General features: G+C 36.0%; 1 protein-coding gene and 1 long non-coding RNA gene across 8 annotated transcripts in view; both read left to right on the top strand.

Moving 5' to 3' along the window:
• Nucleotides 1-22,162, top strand: part of CtBP (C-terminal binding protein) — a 250,706-nt gene that overhangs the window by 36,175 nt on the left and 192,369 nt on the right. The gene's annotated exons all lie outside the window — the stretch shown is intronic.
• On the top strand, nt 17,671-18,892 carry LOC149411539 (uncharacterized). The gene is made up of 3 exons (XR_016304811.1): nt 17,671-18,089; nt 18,265-18,428; nt 18,650-18,892. It is a non-coding gene; the product is annotated as an uncharacterized LOC149411539 (long non-coding RNA).

The following is a 22,162-nucleotide window of genomic DNA, read 5'->3' as shown; positions in this document are numbered from 1 at the left end:
ATCACGCCGTTTCCCCGCAGGGGTAGACAGAGAGGACGGACCGCCAAACAACTCGGTCTTGGCACACACTTCTTGCCTCATTCACATTCATACATCGTCTCATAATACTCTTCTATTATTCTGACTCTTGACATGACCCGACTCGAGTATCTGATTCACTTGATCGTGCCATGTCTTCCTCGGGCTTCCCCGACTTCTGCTACCATTCACATTTGCATCATATATCCTCTTTACACACTCCTATCTTCGCTCATTCGCTCTACATGCCCAAACCATCTAAGCGTCCCTTTCTTAATCTTACTCATTACGCTTACATCAGCCTTGCACTCTTTGCGGATCTCCACATTCCTCACACGATCAAACATGGTTTAACCACACATACGCCTCAGGGATCTCATTTATGAATTAAAATTAAAATAGCAACTTCACATTAGGAACGAGAGGACAACGAACAAATAAGTACATTGACTAAGTGTTACGGACGGACATGCACTTGAGCAAGACTTGGGAGCTGTATTCACAGAAACTTAAAAAAAAAAAACTGACGTTTAGTTGTAGTACTGGGTCAATTGTACTGGTATCCCCCGAAAACATAAAAACATAAACAATATAAACTAATTTTTGAAAAGAAAGACAAACATTCCCGGGTTAAGAATAACCTGGCAATATTTGAAAATCTCCTACTACCACCACAGTCAGCTGAAAATGTTGCTTATGTTGTGATGGGGGACTTAGCCAGCCCAGGAATTGAACACACTATGCCTGGGTGGGACCCAAACGCGATGTCAACTCGGCCACCGACCGGTCTAAAATATGGCAGAAATCGCTCCAGTGGATAAATAATAAAATGTAGTTTATACCCATTTTAAAAAAAAAATCGTCTAAAGAAACAGAAAAATTTTTAAAACAGTAATAAATAAAATACATTCTGGAATCGTTAATAAGTCGTTATGAAATATTTAGCCGTGTTAAGTAATCAATAGTATCGCGGTGGCAAAACGTGGAATTCCATAGCCGTTTTTAATTTATTAAAAATATTTATGATATCAAAGACAAAACAATTAAATGTATTCTAATCAGGGTGTCGTTATATCCCGGCCGGCGGCTAGAGACTTAGAGTATTATTACTAAGGCCTGAGTCCGCAGGTGCATTATCTTAACAACGAAGAGTAGGTCTGATCAAATTCACAATACAGTATTATTTTATTAACAAAATTAGTTTTCATACAGAGAATATCCAAAAAAACGTTTTTAGTGTATAAAAACATATCGGCTTCTTTGTCTGGATGTGGTGTGATTTCATTTGTATTTTTTTATGAAACATTAATATGAATCATCGAGGAATTATCAAAATTTAAATAAAAAAATATTGAAGTGTTTTACGCTCTCATCTAGCTGGTATTAGTATAGCACTGCACGTGTCATCCATAAACTGTGAAACAAATCAGCCTCTCGTTGGGTGGTCATGTTAAATGAATGTTATTCATTGACACTATTTCTGTTTTCATTTAAAAAAAAAAATATGAATATCACACCAGAGTCCCTGGAGCCAGTGAGACTATGGCATCCCAAATCGGGGTTGTCGTGAGACTGAAGATATTGTGAACCTCGAAGGAGATGACGAGGAGGAAGTTGGGATAGTACCTGGCTATTCAGATCTGGTTGCCAAACACTAATTGTAAAATAGTACAAATTAATTTTAGTAAAATTTATTTCAGCCCGCGACCTTCGGATTGCTAGTCGATAGCCTTACCCCTCGATAACAGAGGCCGTCATTTAGGTACGTTTTAAATTATGTTTTACATTTGAAAGTAGACGTTTATCACAATTTGGGAGGAGGGTATGTGTACCACGGCCCCGGGAACCATTTATTGGATAACCCACACTTCTGCCATAGGTCTCCCCAAGTTGTTTGATATGTTTGGTGACTTATCAGGAGTGCCCGATTTTATGGGATGAGGTATGTGAGGGGCTTGGCGGCGGATGCGCCTGCCTAATAACTGCGTGGTGGGCCGGATCGATTAGTCCTCTTTCAACGCATCGCCTTGCAACGCAGTAGGAGAGTTAGATTCTTATGTATATCACTCAAACACACTGAACCCCAGATTACTACCCACCCATCAAACCTATTTACTTCCCAGAACTCACTCTCCTTCCTTTCCTTCAAAATTCCCCCAACACAGCATTCACAAAGATGACATAGGCCCTGAGGGTTACGATTTTCCTCAGGGCCTCCTGTGTGGAAATGATGTAAAAAATATAAGAAATAAACAACAATCTCGCTAAAGGTTGGCCGTGACCTATGGTAGGGGTGTTGGTTATCTAATAAATGGTTCCCGGGGCGGCGGTACACATAATTGTAATAGTTCTCGAGGGCTCTGATGTACAGACATTATGGCTCCTGTTGATTGACGAACATATACTAAAACATCGTTGGTTGGAATCGGTGCTTGAAATGACTTTAGCCATGTTTAATAAACAACAAATTTAAATAAATTTATAGCAATTTTAATTTAAAATTTGAAATTATTAAATTCTCACCAATCTAATCGCCGCAATTTTAATAGGCACATATTATGGATATTACGCTTTGTTTCAACTTAATCATTACAAGAAACTTAAGTCGGGAGAGATGGTAAAAGATACATTAAAATAAAATTTTATTCAATCAAAGTTCAAAATTTCTCTTATAAAATAACCCAGACAAACCTCACCCCATGAACCCGGGCACCCCTGCTAAGTCACGAAACGTAGTAAATGATGTATTAAATTTACAATTTTTGTTTAATCAAGTTCAAAAGATTTTTTTAGCATGGATTTGATGTTTGCGAAAGTTTTTCAATATAAATACTCGTGAGGCAGTCTATCCTCTTTAAGTACAAAGTCATTTTCATAGAATATGGATGTTCTAACACAATCTAAAAAGTACCACAACGCGCGCGAAATCTGCGGTTTTCAATTTACAACGCATGCAAGCCGTCAAGTTTGTCAGAAATATATAGATCAACAAAATAAATCGTGTAAAATGTATATGCGACCGAAAAATGGGCGTGGCTTACAGCTAAATCTCGATGACACAAGTTGATCTATAGGGATTTACATATGTATGCCAGCTTGGGTAATGGATCAACATATCCGAGGTGGATCAACAAATGCAAACGGATCAACATATACCTGGCGTACCGTCGCGCAAGATCAACATAGTACGAGAGGGGATAAATATATATATATATATATATATATATATATTATTTTTTTTTTGTTTTACTCTCTAAATTTTTTCAAAATAATTTGTAAATTCTTATAAGGATATTGCGCATTTCTTTCATATCTCTATTTGTAAAATAATATTCTTATGTATATATTCCCCTATTTATAAGTTAAAATATTTGTAAATGTTTTTAACTGCTGTTTAAGTTAATTCGTGAGAAATAGTTTGGATGCAGGTAAATTCTCTAGTTGATGTTTTGTATATTCTTGTCAATTGATATCTGTATCTGTTTTTTCTCCTAAATTAAAAAAAAAAAAAAAAAAAAAAAAAAAAAAAAAAAAAAAAAAAAAAAAAAAATACTGGGCGTAACGTTAATATTCGAATGAAAGAACACACCGGGTGTTGACAAGTACAGGTTCTCAAGAATATCTCTTAATAATTTAGAAACATTAGAAATATCGAAATCAAATAAAAAAATTGCTCACTTTTAAATAAACACTAAGAATTAATCTAACCCCACCCTTCCCCTACCCCTCTACCAGGCACTTCTTGATGCTCTCTCCCTCTCGCACATGCTTTCTCTTTTCCCTTTGTTGTTTTACTGTTACCTTTTCATTTTCCTCTGTATTTATTTTAGTTTATATTTCCGTTGTTCTGAAGAAGTTTGAGTGTAACCGAAACCGGTCGATCTATATAACTCAACAAAGTGGTTTAAAACAAAGTAAAAAAACTCTATAAATTGTCAAGCCACAAATTGTTTGCTTTCTTCGATATAATTTTTTAAACACTCTTGAATTAATTTACTACGCATCCATTTGCTTTGATGTCGCATTTAACATATTTCATTATATTTAATTTTGAATTCACTAGATGGCAGTATAATCACACTTCTACGATAGTCAACAAATAGCTGGAAAACGAGTTAAATCTCGTCTTCATTCCAACTAACTCACGTTATTTTCAAAACGATCAATGTGTGGTATTTGTCTTCCGCAATAGCAAACATCGTTTTCAGCTGTGTTTATTGCTAGAGTAATACGTCAATGACAATATAATATATATACTTACCTTATTATTATTGGCAATTGGTGATGAACCTATAAACTATAAACCGCTCCTCTGCATTATTTATCAAACCAGAAGCTATAACATTTAGCACTTTGAAGTAGCAAATAACTCGTTATCATTGTGTTTTTTACGTGATTGATATTAACTATATGTACTTGAAAATGTCCGTTCATCGAAACTCTTCTATTTAAATCTTGAAAACCTGTTCTTAGCCACACCAGTTATTATTACGAGCCTAGATTTATTGCCTTTATTTTAGCTTCCAAACACTTCTCACGGAAATAACCATAATGCGGTATTAATGGAAGTTGTAGAATTTTTTTAAAAGTAACACTTATTTTTTTGTTTTTTGTTCACCCATTCGCTCGGCAAAAGTGTAATTAAATCATTCATTCAACCCGTTTTGAATGTGTGCTCAATAATATAAGCTTGATCCTATTTAGGCAGCCTGTATATCAGGAAGGTTGTTATCAAAGGTCGAAGGGCTTTCGTATTTTGATTATTCATGAAAACTGCCCCACAATCTTAACTCTAAAAGAAAATCTGCTTTTGTGCCTTAATGAAAACTCGAGAACGAACGGTGGGTGATCACCGACGTACATTTTTGTCGCAGCGGCGTGATCGTCTTCCTTTCTGTGAAATATTTGTCAATAAATTAATCTGACAGAATATAGACAACTCGCATTGTAATATCACTATTCACTCCTCGAAAATAAAATCTGCATATGAATCACTAGTCCTTTTTACAGTGGCGCGACGCACAGTGGGCTGAAAATCGCTTTTCATAGACATGTTTTGGCTTGCAGTGTAAATAAAATATTGTAAACTAGACAAAGCATACTCATATGTAAAGCATTTAAGCATTAAAATGAATCATCTACATTAAAAAGTGTTTTTTTCAGCTTTGAGGATTTAAAAAAAAAATCGCAAGTTGCGCCACAATACGAAGTATGTCAAAAAAATACAAATAAATAGTAGTATATCTGTGTGTAAGGATATAATGGCCAACCTTATGATTCCAGAGATAACCTCATTTTTAATGTCAGTGCCATACAATTTTTTCTTACAAAAATGATAACTCCTTCATTTGTACACGCAATTGCTTCAAACGAAATTTTATAGCATAGTAATGATCAGCAGAATCCATTTCTTGTCAAAAAAAATACCCCTGAAAATTCAAGTCTCTATGTCTATGAAAGGCGATTTTAAGCCCACTGTGCTCCGCAAAATGCTAGCTGTGTAAAAACTTTACTACAAATCTCAAATTGGGTAAACAAAAGTCTGGGCTTGTTTCCAAAATTGAATATTTTGTTACACTATTACGAACGTGTTATAATTTACCCACCCTCGCTCATTTTTAGTTTCGCTGCGCCAGGCGGTTCATTTGAAAACGACTATTCAGATCCTGCGTAGAAAAGAACCACAATATGCTGCTAAACTTGGCTTTATGCGCTGCTAACCTATGGCTTTTGTCGCAGTTTATTCTCCTGGTGCCAAAAATATGGTCACGTGGTTTGCCTCCAGCTCGTCGAAATGATACCTAGATTTCATGTTAGGGCAAGTCTACCAATTTGGACGTCTATTTTCGCCGCTTCATTTCTATCGTGAGCTATGATAAAAGTTAGAACGTATATATCGTGTTTTTAACCGTCTCTATAAATAAGACAAGACCGTCGTTAGACATAGTCGTTAAAAGGGCGATGAATCCAGTTAGTAGAGCTAGTAGTCAATATTCAAGTGCGCAGATCTTGCAAAATTTATTTTATTTGCTCTTAATTATCATCTTCCACTTGTCTTTAATTAAGGCGACACAATATTCTAATAACGGGGGTTTGCTCGAGGCTCACATTTTAATTAGTTAGGAAGACAAAATTTTTGTGAGACCATAACTGTTCCGAAGGGTTAAGATACCGACTTTATTTTAGGGTGTTCTGTCGTCTTAAGTATATTGTCCTTTCTGTTTATACAAAATATAATTTGCTCGGCGCTTCACATTAGAATATTATACATCTATGCATAAATATAATAAACGTATTCACAGAGGCGGCGTGCCCGCTGCCCGCGTTCCATCTTCCAGTGTTCGATTTGTCGTGAAGACAAACCGGATTGCAAAAGACGTCGACCTTGCGAGCGTATTAACACAAGAAGTCTCCCCTCGCCGTCATTTTATTTAGCGAGACGCCCGAACATCTGTATGTATATTATATTCATTGCATAAACCACCTCTGAGGACAGGTTTTAAAATACGCCGACCGAGATAAATACAGATTCTTCTTTGCATACATCATGCATCATATGCACCGTGTGCAGTATGCCGATCCGTTTTTAATTTATCCGTACTTGGCCATCTACTGTGTCAGAATATGTATGGATCAAGCGAGAGTTGTTAGGGACCTAGATGGGCTTCCTTTACCTCATACACTTCGAGTGCCACGTTTTGTTTTATATTATATACAGCATTTTGCATCCGTAATCTAATAACATTCGTAACATTTCATAACATTCGAGCCCCTATGTTTTGACATTTTTCTTATGCGATGTAAATAATAATTAATATACAGGTGTACTTTAACAAATGATTTCTGACATTATTTGAAGTAAAAAATGTGAATCAAATTTTAGTTTCCTGTGACGTTTTTGATGTTTTTTCTTTACAAAAACTTTTTTTTTAAATTCCACATGTTCACATCGACCTTAGCTGTCCAATACCTACTGATTTTCTATGTTTTATGTTGAAAAAAAATGTCACCGACTGCAACATTTTTTTAAACATTTATTACTCCAAATAATATCAGGAATCACTGGCTGAAGTATGTCAAGTACGTCCCTTAACACCTGGTTTTATTGTTAACTTGAGTTGGGTCATGTCAATTTTCTGAATAACAGAGGAGTACGAATGCGATGATGTATGAATGAGAATAAAGCAGGGAGTGTATGTCAAGACAGAGTCGTGTGGCGGCTTATCCTTTCTGCTTACCTCTCCGGAAGCGGCGTGATGTCTAACCTAACAATTTCGTCCAAAACTGTCACACACTTCAGTTCAGGTTGCAAATTTTTACACATTTGGTTTTCTCCCTTTCTGCTTCTTTTTTAGTCAAACGAACAAAAAACTGGCAGTGTTGTTTGATGGAATTGGGTGAAAATATATGTAGGATTTAAGCAAGCTAAGTGAAGAATAACCAAATCACTTACTCTTTTGCATCTGCGAAGAAATTCAGACACGACACAATCTCCTTATTAGTTTATGTTTTTAACGACAGCCCGACAACCATTCCGAGTGCGATAACTCGAGGTAATTAAGATGAAGCTACAAGCCAAAAATGTGGATATTCTTGGTATACATTATAAGTAGGGGTACGTAAATTTCGTTTTTACGAAATAGATGCGATAAAAGCGAAATCTGCATTTTATTTGCGATAAAAGCGAAATTTGAAAATTAAATACTTTCGCACCTTTTTATACGTTACGTGCTTTCAAATGTTGATCAGACGCGCTAACAATTATTACAACTCTGTTCAAAACAGACAGAGACGGCTATTTTATCAACCGAAAATTCTATCGATCACAGCATGATGTTGAAGACAGCAGCTCAAAAGAGCTTGGATAAATTGTTGGTACACATGGGGGGGGCCGAATCCAACAAATGAGTGCTACAAGCACATTGGCAGATTATTTTGTCCATCGGAAGCAGCAAATGTGCCCTCTTCTTCTGTCAATTCAAATTCCATAGTGGAAAGCTTCGCAAAAATTCCGTTTTTTAAAAGTGTACCACAAGAAGAACTAATTGACGGGTACTCTCATTTTCACAGACAATTACTTCGATTGGTCGGCCAAGAAGCTCCTGTGGATGTAATGCAAGTTTTAGTTACATCAAAATCTTGCTACGCTGGATTTGCAAAAGCAGCTATTCAATGTCTCAATTGCCCTGTCAATAGTGTTGATGCCGAGAGGTACTTTAGTATCTACAACATTGTCGTTACTGATCGCAGGCAAACAATGAAAGATGAAAATGTAGAAATTACAACAATGCTAGCCTTTAATTGAGTTTTTAACACTGTATTTTTTTTTGCGAAATAAATGCGAAATTTTCTATTTTGAGTTTTTTTAAATGCGAAATCACGATTTTTTATTTGCGAAATTTACGTACCCCTAATTATAAGTAATAGGTATTAAAAATCGCTTGATAAACGGAGTCTAGAAACGTTCGATTTCAAGCAAAAAACTGGTTTTTACTTATTTTGTAAATAATTTTATAAGAAAGCAAAAAAGTTAATCAAGTGGAACTGTCACAGATAATCTTAGCTATAAAACTGTATTTTTTTAAAGTTGTTTCCTTTTTGCGTTCATACATTTCTATTGAAAAAATATTTTTTGTACTTTGCATTTATATTTTTTATTGAGTCATTTATTTTTTATTTGTATTCTACTCAAGCGGAGCGATAGGAAAACCTTCAATTTAACTAAAGCATATTTTTTGTTTTCATAATGTACACCAATTCGTTATAAAGATTAATCAAAATAGTGATTTGGCATTAAGCTTCGCCTTAACAATAAGTCACAAATATAAGAAGAAAAACGACATTTTTATTCTCAACAAATAACAACAACCACCTGTTTCCATGAGAGTACTACGAGTATTTTCTTCTAAGAGAACCAAGAGGTCCAAAAAACAAAAGTACTCGAATTTACACAATCTTTCTGCAATGTGTTCCATGTTTAAGGCGATGCCATACGTAGTAATGCAAAATCATGTGTTTTTGGTTTGAAAATTTGGTCGCCTAGAAATGTTTCAGATGCTTTAATCAAATACTGCGAGTAGAATACATCTTGGCCTCTGAAATAATCGAGTATTTTTTAGATAAGTCTTTTTATAAGCCCAGAAAAAAATAATGTAAAGGCCTATGGAAACTGCTTTAAAGTTCAAAATCTCCTACTTACGAACCCATTTTCGGTTGTGATTTTATTGTATAATGTGGCAAATTAAGTTATTTATAAAATGATTGAAAAAAAAAAATTATGCCTGAACATCCAAAAAATAAAATAAAAGGCGCTTTTTGGCCATGTTTTTTTCTTGCATAAATCAAAACAGGCGAATGGTGTTAAGCGGGAATTTAAACCTTATCGCTATCTACGTAAGGGTTGTTATTGATAACGGCTCGATTTAAAATATTACACGACGTAGTGCATCGCCTTAAAACATTTTCCAGCTAGTAGTGACGATTATGGATTAGATACGTACTGAATAAATGACATCCCAGTAAGAACTAATAATATTCTTATTTGAAAACACATAATATAGAGGAGCGTTATATCTAGAACGAATTTTTGTTTTTCCAAAAAAAAATTTGGTAAACTCCAAATACACACGAGTAATAACATAGAGATCACTGTAGAAATGTATTATAAGTTTGTACAGCGCCCTTGAGGTGTTTTTGCACAAAAACGGCGCTATACAAGTCGTCCAATTATTATTAGATGTGTCTGGGAAAAACCACCTTTACAATAAATATGATAACATTATCAAAGGAAGCCAAACGCACGTGAAACAGAGCGGAAAATTAGGGAACAGGAGCGAACTTTAAATGAACTCTAAAATAAGATTATATTATTTGATCAATTTCCGTTGTATATCAATGCATATGTACACAATACAATGTCAACATTATATTGTAATAATCTATTATTTCAGGCAACTTTGTTATAACTGATAAAACTCTCTTTAATTGTTGTTGTGATAAACTATTTGTATAATTATTTGGCAGCTGAACTTAACCCAACTGATATTGATTTACCTTATAGACATCATTGATGGTTGTAACACATATTTAAGCACTGCAAGTCTCCTATTAGAGCAGATTCTATTAGATACAGTAACAGTTAATATCACTTGAAATAACGTTACGCTCCTGGTGTAGACATTAGGTACTCTGTAAAACTGATGTAAATGAAGAACAAGTGAATAATAGTGTTTCATTTGAAAGAATTCATAAAATTTATATCCATGTCCAGAGACGATAATATTAATAATAATAGTATTTGGATGATTTATAAAGCGACGTTTTTATGCAAAATCACCTCAAGGGCACTGTATAAATATATAATACACTTCTACAATGATCTACTAACTATATATGGAGATAATATACAGTACCATACTTACCTGGTAGGTCACTTGAGATTAACATTAACTAATTGTTTATTAGCGAAATTTAGATACAGGATTTAGGACATAATTGGAAATAATTGGACTTTCTCTCAGTAATCGTATATTTAATTTAAGGGTATGACAGCTTAAAAATGTAAGTTTTTAGTTTAGACCTAAATACAGGGTATTAAGCTGATACAATCGTGTTGCACCTAATGTTCATGTTGAAGCGACGATAAATCGTGGCAATTTCATGCTCACCTTGATATATCAGCATTGTATCTTGTGACCCACTGAAATTACATTATGTCTTGTAGAATTTTATGTGGCTGGATCTTCTGCAAATTTTTCAGTGCCTCATCAAAATTGGCCACGCACAGTTGTAAGTTTATAAGGCATAAGTTGATTTCTGAAGAAAATAAAGAAGCATAAAGTACACCAAGTCAAATAGGATTTGTTTGAAAGCTGATTCAAGCATTGGACTCGCATCTGGGCATCGTGGAGTTCAATACTCTACAAGCTAAGGACTTGACAGCGGCACACACTTTAGTTACCGCTTTTAATGACAGCAGGAAGGGTTACAAAATTGGCTGGTTTCCCGTCACTCCTGAATATTTACATACTTACTTTAATTCTAATACCCCATTTTAATGATGCATCGTGAAGAGTGGGTGCACTTGGCTCTTCTGAACATTTCGTGTTTTGGAGTTGCATCCGTTTGTTTCTCGGGTACAGATTTTATCTTTATATTCATTTATCTATGTAAAACACCCAATCGGGCGTAATAAAATGTTTGTTAATTACAAACATGCTTTACAACAAACTGTCCATGTTTATTTTTATTATTATGTTACAAACTTTAACTACGTCATTATATTGCTATAATACACTTATAAAACTCCATTTTACTTTTTTTTTATTTTTTTATAGTGAATACCTCACAAGAGTCCCAACTGCTCCCGTCTGGAGCCAGTGAGACTATGGCATCCCCAATTGGGGGATGTTGTGAGGCTGAAGGTAAGTGGGGAAGGGAAAGAGGAATGTGGGGAAGTACCTGGCTATTCAGATCTAGTCACTAAACACGGCTAAAGCCATTTGGAGCAACGTTTCAATTCTGAATGGTGGTCTTACACCAGGGCGATACTGGTAGTATCTTCCACTCTGGAACGTGCCGCAAATATACTTTATATTATTTTAATTAATTAATTGTGAAATAACACAAATTAATCAAATAAAATTTATTTGCGCACGCCGGGTTCGAACCCGCGACCTTCGGAATGGCAGTCCAATGCGTTACCACTGGACTATGCCGGCCGTACTACCTTCGATACACAATTATATCTTCCATGCTTCTTCGTGTGCACTTTTTTTGGCTGTATTAATTTATCTGTGTTCTGTAGAACACCCAATTCGGCAAAATAAAGGTTTGCGAAATACAAACACGCTTTACAACAAACTGTTCGTTTATTTTCAATAATATCAACAAAGTTACTACACATTTGCTCTGCAACTACTTTCATAGTACCTTAAGTACTTATTATATAATAAAAAATAACTCCTTTGTACAACAGATACTCTCTATGATAACTTATATTGTACCTGCTTAGATTATTGTACTCCTGAACAACTTACCTATGACAATGTATACATTTAAAAGCCTTCAAGGCGTGATTAAAGAATAGTACAGAGTTTTCCAATAAGAGGTGTTATTTTAATATTCAATCGTAAAAGATCAATGGTTTCGTTGCTTGTGTGGCACGTACACGCCGTCTTGTTGAAAGTAAACGTCCAGATCAATACCATCCAATTCCGGACATAAAAAATCATTAATCATCTCTCGATAGCGCAATCCATTCACCGTAACTGTTGCTCCAGCCTCATTTTCGAAAAATTAAGGTCCAATGACTCCGCCGGACCATAATGGTGCTGCCACACGCAAAGCTCACATCAACAGATAATATAAAGCACAATAGCGCTCGCCATACAATCCCATACAGACCCGACACACGTAAAAAGATAACGCGCTATAAGTGTGGTTCTGAACTTCGCTAACCGAATTTATTTTACGTAACCGCTCCCGACGCGATATTTGAAAAGTTATGCGTCCCCCTCTCCGCCGCCAAAAGGAGAGGGGGTCATTTTAATTACGGAGCTACCAACTAAGTTCCGTGTTCCCTTAGTAAAGTTGTCACTTTGACAGATGAAATTATGTTCCTCGGCCGCTCTCGAATTCAACTGACCCCCTCTCCTACCATAGGTACAAATATTTGATAGCGTCGTGTGTCGGTAGAAAAGATGATGCGCTGTACATTAACTTTTGATGTGAGCTTTGCGTGTGTACTAACCATAAACCGCACCAAACAGTCGCACGTTGAGGATAGAGAGGCTTTTCAACAATAACTCTTGGGTTTTCCGAGCCCCAGATGCGACAATTTTGCTTGTTAACGAAGGTGGAACCGAGGTGGAAATGGGCCTCATCACTCAAGATGATTTGCATTTGATTCACTCAAGTGAATTTTAATAATTTCAATGCGTTGTTGAAGCGTGTATCGTTCCATTTTTATTAATGGCGTAGTTTCTACTTGTCAAATGTCAAAAAATGACAGCTTCAAAAGTAACATCCACCGAAATAGCGGGCATTTCAAAATAACACCTCTTATTGGAAAACCCTGTATTATGACAGAAACCAGGTCAAAGAAGCTGTGAATACGTGCCAACATGATAAGAGGCCAAAGATCAAGACCGACCCGGAAGACTAACATTGTGACATTAAATCTCTGGACTATCCAAACACTGCGTCCCAACATGCTCGTATCATTCGACAGATAGAGGTGTCTTGCAAAATCATAGTCGTCTGAACGTCCCCTCTAGCTATTACTACCCAGTTAAGCACTACACCCTCATCTCACATTGCTGACGTATTTCGTCCTATCCATCTCCCTTACGACGGTACGTATTCCCACCGATCGATATAACAGTGACCCCGCCGCAGTATCAGCTTATCTCGGCTCCGCTATCCGCTCGTCTTTGTTCCTGGCCGCCACGGATCAGCGGATAAGGCGGCCGTCGCTGCTGCCTGCATTCGTACCTGTACCGGAGTGAGCGACCTCGTGCCTCGCGCCTCGCAGTCGCTGCTCTAGACCGGCACCACTTCTGATGTTGTTTTGCTCTATTTGGCTATTTTATACCTTTATTCTGCTGTCTTAGGTCTAGCGACACGGCAGCTGCTAAAAATAGCCTCCGTGATAATATGCCATGGGAATATCTCCAAATGCAGGTAATAATTTGACTCCAAACACTTGTAGCGTTTGGAAGACGGTGCTTTTCGAAAAGCGTGCAGTCCTTACTGCTTCCTCATTTATTTAAATTGGAGAATTATAAACATGGAACAAATGACGCGGAAATGGTCATTTTAAAGCTTTGAAGCTCGTGATGGAAATAACACACCACATATAAAGGATAGTTCTGGATATTCCCCAAGAAAAAGCTCAAAAAAATGCAAATTTTAATGGAATAGTTCCCCTTAGAAAGTTTTGACCGCTTGATATTATTATACATATAAGATAAATAAAATGTATTTTATGGTATCTTGTCGTTCATTAATAATTCCAAATTAAAAACTGCGTTTCAAAACCATCTCGATTCAAAGCAAATCCTTGGATATCTCGCCAATCCTAGCTTCACAGAATTTAAAAAGTAAAATTTTCGTCTAAAAACACACAATAATTTGAATTTGCTTTATTACGAAATTTAAATTTCTATTCGCGTAAAAGCCATAAGTTTTATGATATTTAATATCTTATTATTTTAATTACAGTTAATAATAATAATTATCAGTCCTGCGTTCTTACTTTGTGTACCTTACTCATTCGTGAATCAGTACACCAACGTAATAATTTCAAAATATACACCATTACAACCCTACAGGCACATACCGTACGTAGCGCCATTTCATCTTTTGATAATCGTTTATTTTCTTTACTTACACTAAATTCCCCGTTCCTTGTTCAAAACATCTGTTTTTGTAAGGTTTATTAAAAAAATCACCGACATTACAAGTATCAACACCCTACATAATATATTAAATAAATAAAAAAAACTCATATCAGTAAATTTTCGCTCGCAGGCATGAGTCGAACCCGCGTAGATACTTAGTTCGCCCTGGTGAAAGATCACCATTTAAAGGTTGCTTGAAATGGCTTTAGTCGTGTAACCAGAGCTGAATATATTATATATTATGTTGTTAATTACAAACGGTTATCCTCCCCATTTCCTTGCGAGATAATCGCATTAAAACTAGTCCAAAACGCGCAGAACGTCGTATAATTTATTCGCCATATCTTTTTACTAATCTTGTCGGCATACCATTATTTGTTATGGCGTTCGATTATTTATAGGTCGTGTTAATTTCTTTCTGTCTCAATGGAGGCGAACCTCATTGTTGTATAAGTATATTGTTTTTTTCTCTCGATAAACGATTAACGACCGCCACAATGGGCGTTTGTGTCGATTTATTCAGCATCGTAAACTTTATTGTAAAGTAATAATATGAAAGTCTGCACCGCCTTGTCTTTTTTCTTTTATTTTTATTATTTATTAGTAAAGTTATTTATACTACACTGTGCGATTTTCACTTCCTACGCTAGAGCATAAAATATAATGTAGGTTGAAAGAGATTTGTCCAATATACCTTGCTTAGATATTTTGCGGATACCGCCTCATAGTAAATATTAAATATACATTTAATTAATACGTTTATTTAAATAATGCTTTTAGGAATACCATTTCTGTCGGGTCTGATGCTTTTCGGGAGATTTATTAAACATGCTCTATAATATTTGTGTCTTTTACTTTTGGTGATGGTTTCGCCAATTATGACATTTAATATCGCCGTGGCTAAGGGCCACCATAGAGCGTTGGCACATTGCTTGAAATGGTTCTATCTATGTTCAGTGACCAGATTTGAATAGCCACTTCCTTCACCTTCACACCGTTCCCAAATGGGCGTTCCAATTTTTCTGGGCAATTTGAATTCTGGTGCGGTAAAAAACATTATTTTATAAACGTTTTTACTATGTACATCGTCAAGTTCTCATGGCCATACACACAATGCTTTGTAATTTAAATTCTTTATGGTAAGTTTTTAGATTTTCACGGCCAAAAGCATTTTTGTTGTTTGTTTTTGGGGTGTTCCTTCTCCTTCTTTAGCCGACAGCGTTACAGTGTCCATCATCAGGGCAGATCCGGTAGATCCGAAGGTGTGTAATTGTTGGTTGTCGAGTTTGTGCTTATTTACTTGGAAGCGATACCGTGCCGCCAGCTTCAATCCACTACAAGCTTGTAGGTATTACAGTACAAGGGAACTGCAATTTAAGTGAAAGCACAGTATTTACGTTAGCCTGGGGCCCGTCCAAGTGCGAAATGCCAACGGAAGTGGCGACATCTTGTGGCGAATTCTAGAATTAGAAAACCGATTGAAAGCGGTTAAAGCAAATGTACCCAGTATCAAGGTATCAATACAGTGGTTTTATATTGTATTATTATATGGTATTAGAGTATACTTAGACATGTTATTTGCGTTTAGCTTTGGTGTAGCCGTCAATTACCGGATACCAAGAGCTGTTGAGCTTAGCTCCGTCGTCTCTATTGATATTAAATGGATTTTTGTAGATTTCAATTGCCTCCATAATCAGGCGTGATCTATAAGTTTTGGGTTTTCCCAGGACCTCAGGAGCAAATCCAAAGTAATGGCCGGTTTCAATAAAGTGTTCGGCGATTGCCGATTTATCAGGGTGGCCAAGTTTACAAGCACGAAAATGTTCTGCTATCCTTTTGGAAATCGTCCGCTCTGTCTGGCCTGTATAAACCTTGTCACAACCAGAGCAGCTGAGTTTGTACACTCCATCTGCTTCCAGAGGAAACTTAGTCTTTGCAGACCTCAGTAGGTCTTGGATTTTGGTGGTGGTTCCGAAGACAGCTAAAGAAGGAGTTAGCGCAACACGGCATAACACCCCAAAAACAAACAACAAAAATAAATTCTTTATGTTTAATATTAATCCAATAACCCAAAATACATTTGAACAGTAGTAATATTATCAAATAGCGACCCAAAGGTAAGGTGTAGGTAATGCTGCGCAACATGATTTATTCAAACGCCTCTTGCCGCAATAATACTGAATAGGTATTAAAGAATCGTAGATAAATTGTTGTTGTTGAACCCCATTCATACGTATACCTCCGGTTGAACAATGCGTGGAGTCGCTATTATACACCGCGCACACATCACCCGATCTTGAACAATGATCCCCCTTCTAACCTACTGTAGAATAAGGTAGGGGGTCGCAAACTGTATTGTAAATGCACCACTAACTTGTTTTATTGCGTTCGCGTACCACGTTTTTCAATAACACCAAATTTTCTATGTAAATAAAAGGCAATGTCCGTATACATGTTATTTAGGGGATAAACCACCTCAGCGCTCCGAAAAATAGATATAAAAATCTTTTTTTTATTTTACACGTACATATAGTTGTTTATGAATAATTTGAAATAATAACGAATAATTATAATAGCGGACATATGAGCCATCAAGTAGGGACCTCCTTTAAAAACCTTTGCTGTTGGTGTATCATCTGTCGGGCATCGTCTGAAAAATGAAAAACAAAAATTTCTTATTTAAAATGGTAATAGCTAAGATAGAAATTTAAAAAAATGGTAGAAATGGCATGAAATCAAAAAAATCGTACGAAATATTAGATAATATTATGTGTTGTAAATTTGAATTTGAAAAAAACAGTACGGCATCAACATCAGCGTCTTGAAAACTACTTACCTTCCGCGATTCCTAGCCGTATATGAGGTCTTCCATTGTTGCCACGATGTCCTCCGGCTCGCTTTGAGCAGCTGTTTTCAATTGCCTGGTCTCCTTAGTCTCCTGTTGGCCTCTCATGTTGGCCATAGATATTCGTCCGATTGCTACCTGAGTTTCGAGCCTACTCTGCTGCCCTCAATTCTAATTGCTATAACTTCGGAAATAGTCAAAATTTTGAAATGGTTAAACGTAAAAAATATTATTAAAAGTATAAAAAAAATTCTAGCAAAAAAAAAGATATTTTGAAAATCATAAGTAACCCCTTAACGCATTATCTCTGCACTGGAGTGATCTCGATACTTACGGGGTATTTCACCATCCTGCTCATAAACTGTCAGAAGCACTATGCATAGGATAAAGTATTATTTCGATTTCACCAACGCTCTAAAACGCCTATATGTAAGATAAAGTCCCTCTTCACTATACGGTACTTGAAGCAGCTAATAGTGGTTATATGTCGGATATATTAGCCGAGTTTTCTACCTATTGCCTTTCAGTACGTTTTGATTTGACACTTGATACTTTTGACAGCTGTGAAGTTTACATTATTTTACTTAAATGTGGATTTAATTGAGTATTTTGCCAGAATTGAAGATGCAGAAGCATATGACGGGTCGCGGGCGTCAGTAATGCGAATGCCAAGAGTGAACAGTAAGTGACAATATAAGCTTATGAAAAAAATTTGGAAGTCTTGAATGATGTAGATTTCATTTCGCGCTTTCGACTGATGAAACATGCTGTTATGTAATCCATAACCGAATCATCGACAAAATGTCTCGGAGAACCACCACCAGGTATGTTATTTTAATACAAATACATAACGAAATAGCTGTACTCAAATAATAACAGTGTATGTACCCAGTGACGTTAGTTACTGTGTGTAATGTTATTTTGTGTGCCCACATAATATATTATTATATCCTGCTACAAGCATTGTACATAGATACACCATAATATAATTGTTTTCAGGATTAACGCTGCACCAAAAAGAAGTGCTAGGAGGCTATTGTACACCTCCGTCCAGTGTACGTTCACTTCCCTTAGGACCTGGCTCCCAAAAGAGGTTTATTTATAATTTGGATCAGTTCCTTAAGGCTATCCTGCAAACATGTTGCAAATTGCAATGTCACCAAGTAAGAATCTTTGCTACTTCAATAACATACTACAGTAGTACATACTATAGTGATAAATAGTCATTAGAATCAATGAAGACTATTAAAATGATGAAAGCGCAAGCCAACTTCATTCACAAGACTCATCGGGCAAGTGACAAGCACAGTGTTGTCGCCTGAAGGCATTGCCATTGCACTGAAATAATAATGTTGATTACTGAAATTACTTTCTCTTATTTCAGGTGAAAAAATGCTGAAGTACGCCTAAACAGAAATGGTGTGTTCTGCATGAACACGCAAGTAACTGCTATGTTATATACATAGTTATATACTATACTGCACATCTTCGGATCTACCGGATCTGCCCTGATGTTGGACACTGCAACGCTGTCCGAAACGTCGGCTAAAGAAGAAGTTAGCGCAACACGGCATAACACCCCAAAAACAAACAACAAAAATGCTTTTGGCCGTGAGAATCTAAAAAACTTACCTAACTGCTATGCCAATTTAATTATTAGATACAACTGCTTCCAGGAGAGGTAGCTTGGATCCAGTCACGAGATCATTGAATAATGTTTATTGTTTAATAATCTATTATAATTTAAGTTCTATATTTGTAAATAATTATGTATTAAAAATATATATTTGTTAAAAGGGAATGGAATTAAAAAAACATTAATTTATTATTGCAATTTTTAATTGTGCTTTTCAGTTTCAATTGCCTCTTATCATCTTCCTCCTATTTCCTCAATTGTCTTCAAGTATCAGGACCCTCTGGAGTCTGGGGAATTCTGTTTAACGAGACGGCGGCTTATTTGAGGCAGTGGCCGCCTCACAGCAGACACCGGCTGCGGCTGCTTGATCGTCGAGGCGTGCGAAGCAGGGGGATGGTCCAACTATCCCACGGCATAAGGTCTGAGGCGGGGGATTCTGGATCGGAGACTGCATATCCAAAAATAGCCCTGGAAGTGGACGGTTATCGAGGAATGCTTCGTCTTCATCTTCTTCTATGGAGAACACCTCCATGAGTACCTCTTCTGCAATGGCATTCGGGTTATCTGGAAGTATAAGAGAGAATAGTGCGTTTTTAGTAATTTACTATAAACGCTCCCGAAAGAATTCAAATAATTCTATGAAAAAACATTTAGCGTTTGATAAATATTTGTTGAGGTTTGCAAATTTTCATATTAAATTAAAAAAAGTTAAGGGACAATAACTTTTATAACATCTTTGTCTAATTAAATACATTTTTGTTTCGTGTAAAGTAGTAATTACAGTTTTCATGATGAAAAAACCATTTGTAAGTGACTTTATCAATGTTTTAGTTCAAAAATTTTATATTTTTAAGTCGATTTGTACTGCACAAAACTGAGAGTCTTTAATCCACATTCAAGAACAATATTTTATTTTGAAATATATTAAAAAATAGCGAATTTATATGGAATCTGAATTCTGACAGTTCGAGATGCACGTTGCAAGGCTTTGGGGATTAACAGGAAGAACAATAATTCAAAAGAATCAGTGCGTGACATTGTGTGACTTTGAACATCCTCATTTGTAATATTATAATACCTGATGCCGTTATCTCCTAAGGACTTCACCGCGTCGCTATATTCAAGTAGTTTGTTTACACTGTCACTCGTCTTTCGTAAAATTAATGCTTCGATCTCGTTTATTCATCCTGAAAAATAAGACAAATCTTTTAATTCGACTCAAATCTCTAGTAAGATCGCATAATAATTAACAATACCAAAAACTATTGTACTTACCAAGAATGAATTGGGCAGAAATGTCGCCTGCATAAATAAACCACGTCTGTTTACCGTTTTGACGTTTGCAATTCCATAGAAACAATCGCATTTTAAAGACAGGCGTTGCATTAGACATTATAAAAGCGCTGTTGCCAGAGAGATTCGTCTAATAGCTGCGTGGGACCTTGTTTTCTGTGGTGAAACGCACCTAGGTTTATGAGCAACTTTATCGTATGCATAATTTTATGTGACATATAGTTATGATAAACTTTATAAGGGTTTGGTGAAAAAGCCCGTTAGTTACATTAAATTTCCGAGTTGTAATAATAATAATAATAATAATAATTGGATAATTTGTAGAGCGCCGTTTTTGTGAAAAATCACCTCAAGGGCGCTGTACAATTTATTTCCTAGGATCTACATTTGTTATTTAGTTTCTTAACCGTAACAATATTGTATACAAGTAGTGAATGACAGAAAAAGTTGGAAACGCCTGAGTAAGACAGCACGATAGACATGTGATGAACGAAGAAAGGGGTGTAAGGAGAATGTATGACGTGGAAGTGATTGTAGAAGACGTCGAGGACGCCAGAGGAAAACAAGGCACGAATACTAAAGTTTTCAATTATTTATAATGGTATTATTTTCATATATAATATGTACTCAGTTTTCTTGTAGGTACACTAGAATTCACAAACTTAAAACATTACTTCAAACCATTCACAACGCCGGGTACAATATAACAATATCGTCTATTGAGAGGAAGAGCTACAAGCCAAACATGTGTATATTCTTGTTACACCTTATTTTGTAGGTAATGGGCATTAAAATCGCTTGACAAACGTAGTCTAGAAACGTTCGATTTCAAGCACAAAACTAGTTTTTATTTTTTTTAAATAATTTTATAAGAAAGCAGTTAATCAAGTGAAACTGTCACAGATAATCTTAGCTATAATACTGTATTTTTTAAATTTGTTTCCTTTACGCATTCATACATTTCTATTGAAAAAAATTCTTTTTAGTAGTTTTTACATTTATATTGAGTAATTTATTATTTTATTTATAGTTGAGTAGCGCCCTTTGTGGCAGCTGGACGCGTCATGCCGTCTCCAACCGCTTTGTGTTTTTTTTTAGTATTTTCAAGGGAAACGAGGCAACATCCCTTTGAAGTTATTTTAAAAATCAGTGAATCAACATTTTAAATTAACTTACCAATTAGTAATCAGAACTTAATAGTAATGTGACTAGAGTGCAGTGTTTCAAATATGAATAATCGAAAATTGTGCTAAAAATATTCTAAATTCGCTGAAGTTGAACTTGGGACGAGAATCGGTAACTGTAGGTACGCCAGATGTTTTCAATGTTATTCTTGGAAACTCTGAAAGCCCTAACAAGTGCCCAAGGTGATTTATTATCCCTCCCGCCGCCTTTTATTTCGGAACAATGCACCACTAACATAATCACCAGAAACAAGTGTACAAGGATATGGATTTTCCGAACGTCACAGCGGTGCTGCCAAGGTTTGTTATCTATGTGAGGATACTGTGACAGCGCTTAATTAGCAGCAGACACATACCTGGATGGATGACGAACCTCGTGCTGGCACTGTTGGTGGCGCGGTGCACTCTTTCGCTGCAGTAGCTGGTCCAGTTTCCTCACCACCTGGGATTCTTGCTGCAGAGTCTCCATCCTCTACCTTCGTCGAATGTCACAGCGGTGCCATTGCTTCGCCTTAAAAGCGACAAGTGACTAACTTAACATTTTTGTTAACTGAGGTTTTAATAACGGTGTTCTTTACAATGCCCCCGTTAGATTGGAAAAAGTTCACTAGATAAACCTAGTTTAATTAGAAAAGCTTTGAAAATATACGATTACACTGCACTATGCACATCATTTCATTGTTGCTATTTTATCTTCCCCTGTTTACTATTTCATTTATTAGAATATTAATTGCAAAAGTAGAGTCGATATTTATGTTATTGGTATGGTAAATGATGCGTTTTG

Source organism: Hesperophylax consimilis, chromosome 25, assembly GCF_061612785.1.
Source record: "Hesperophylax consimilis isolate HC1 chromosome 25, BYU_Hcon_1.0, whole genome shotgun sequence".
NCBI lineage: Eukaryota > Metazoa > Arthropoda > Insecta > Trichoptera > Limnephilidae > Hesperophylax > Hesperophylax consimilis.
This window is presented reverse-complemented; position numbering and strand designations above follow the sequence as displayed.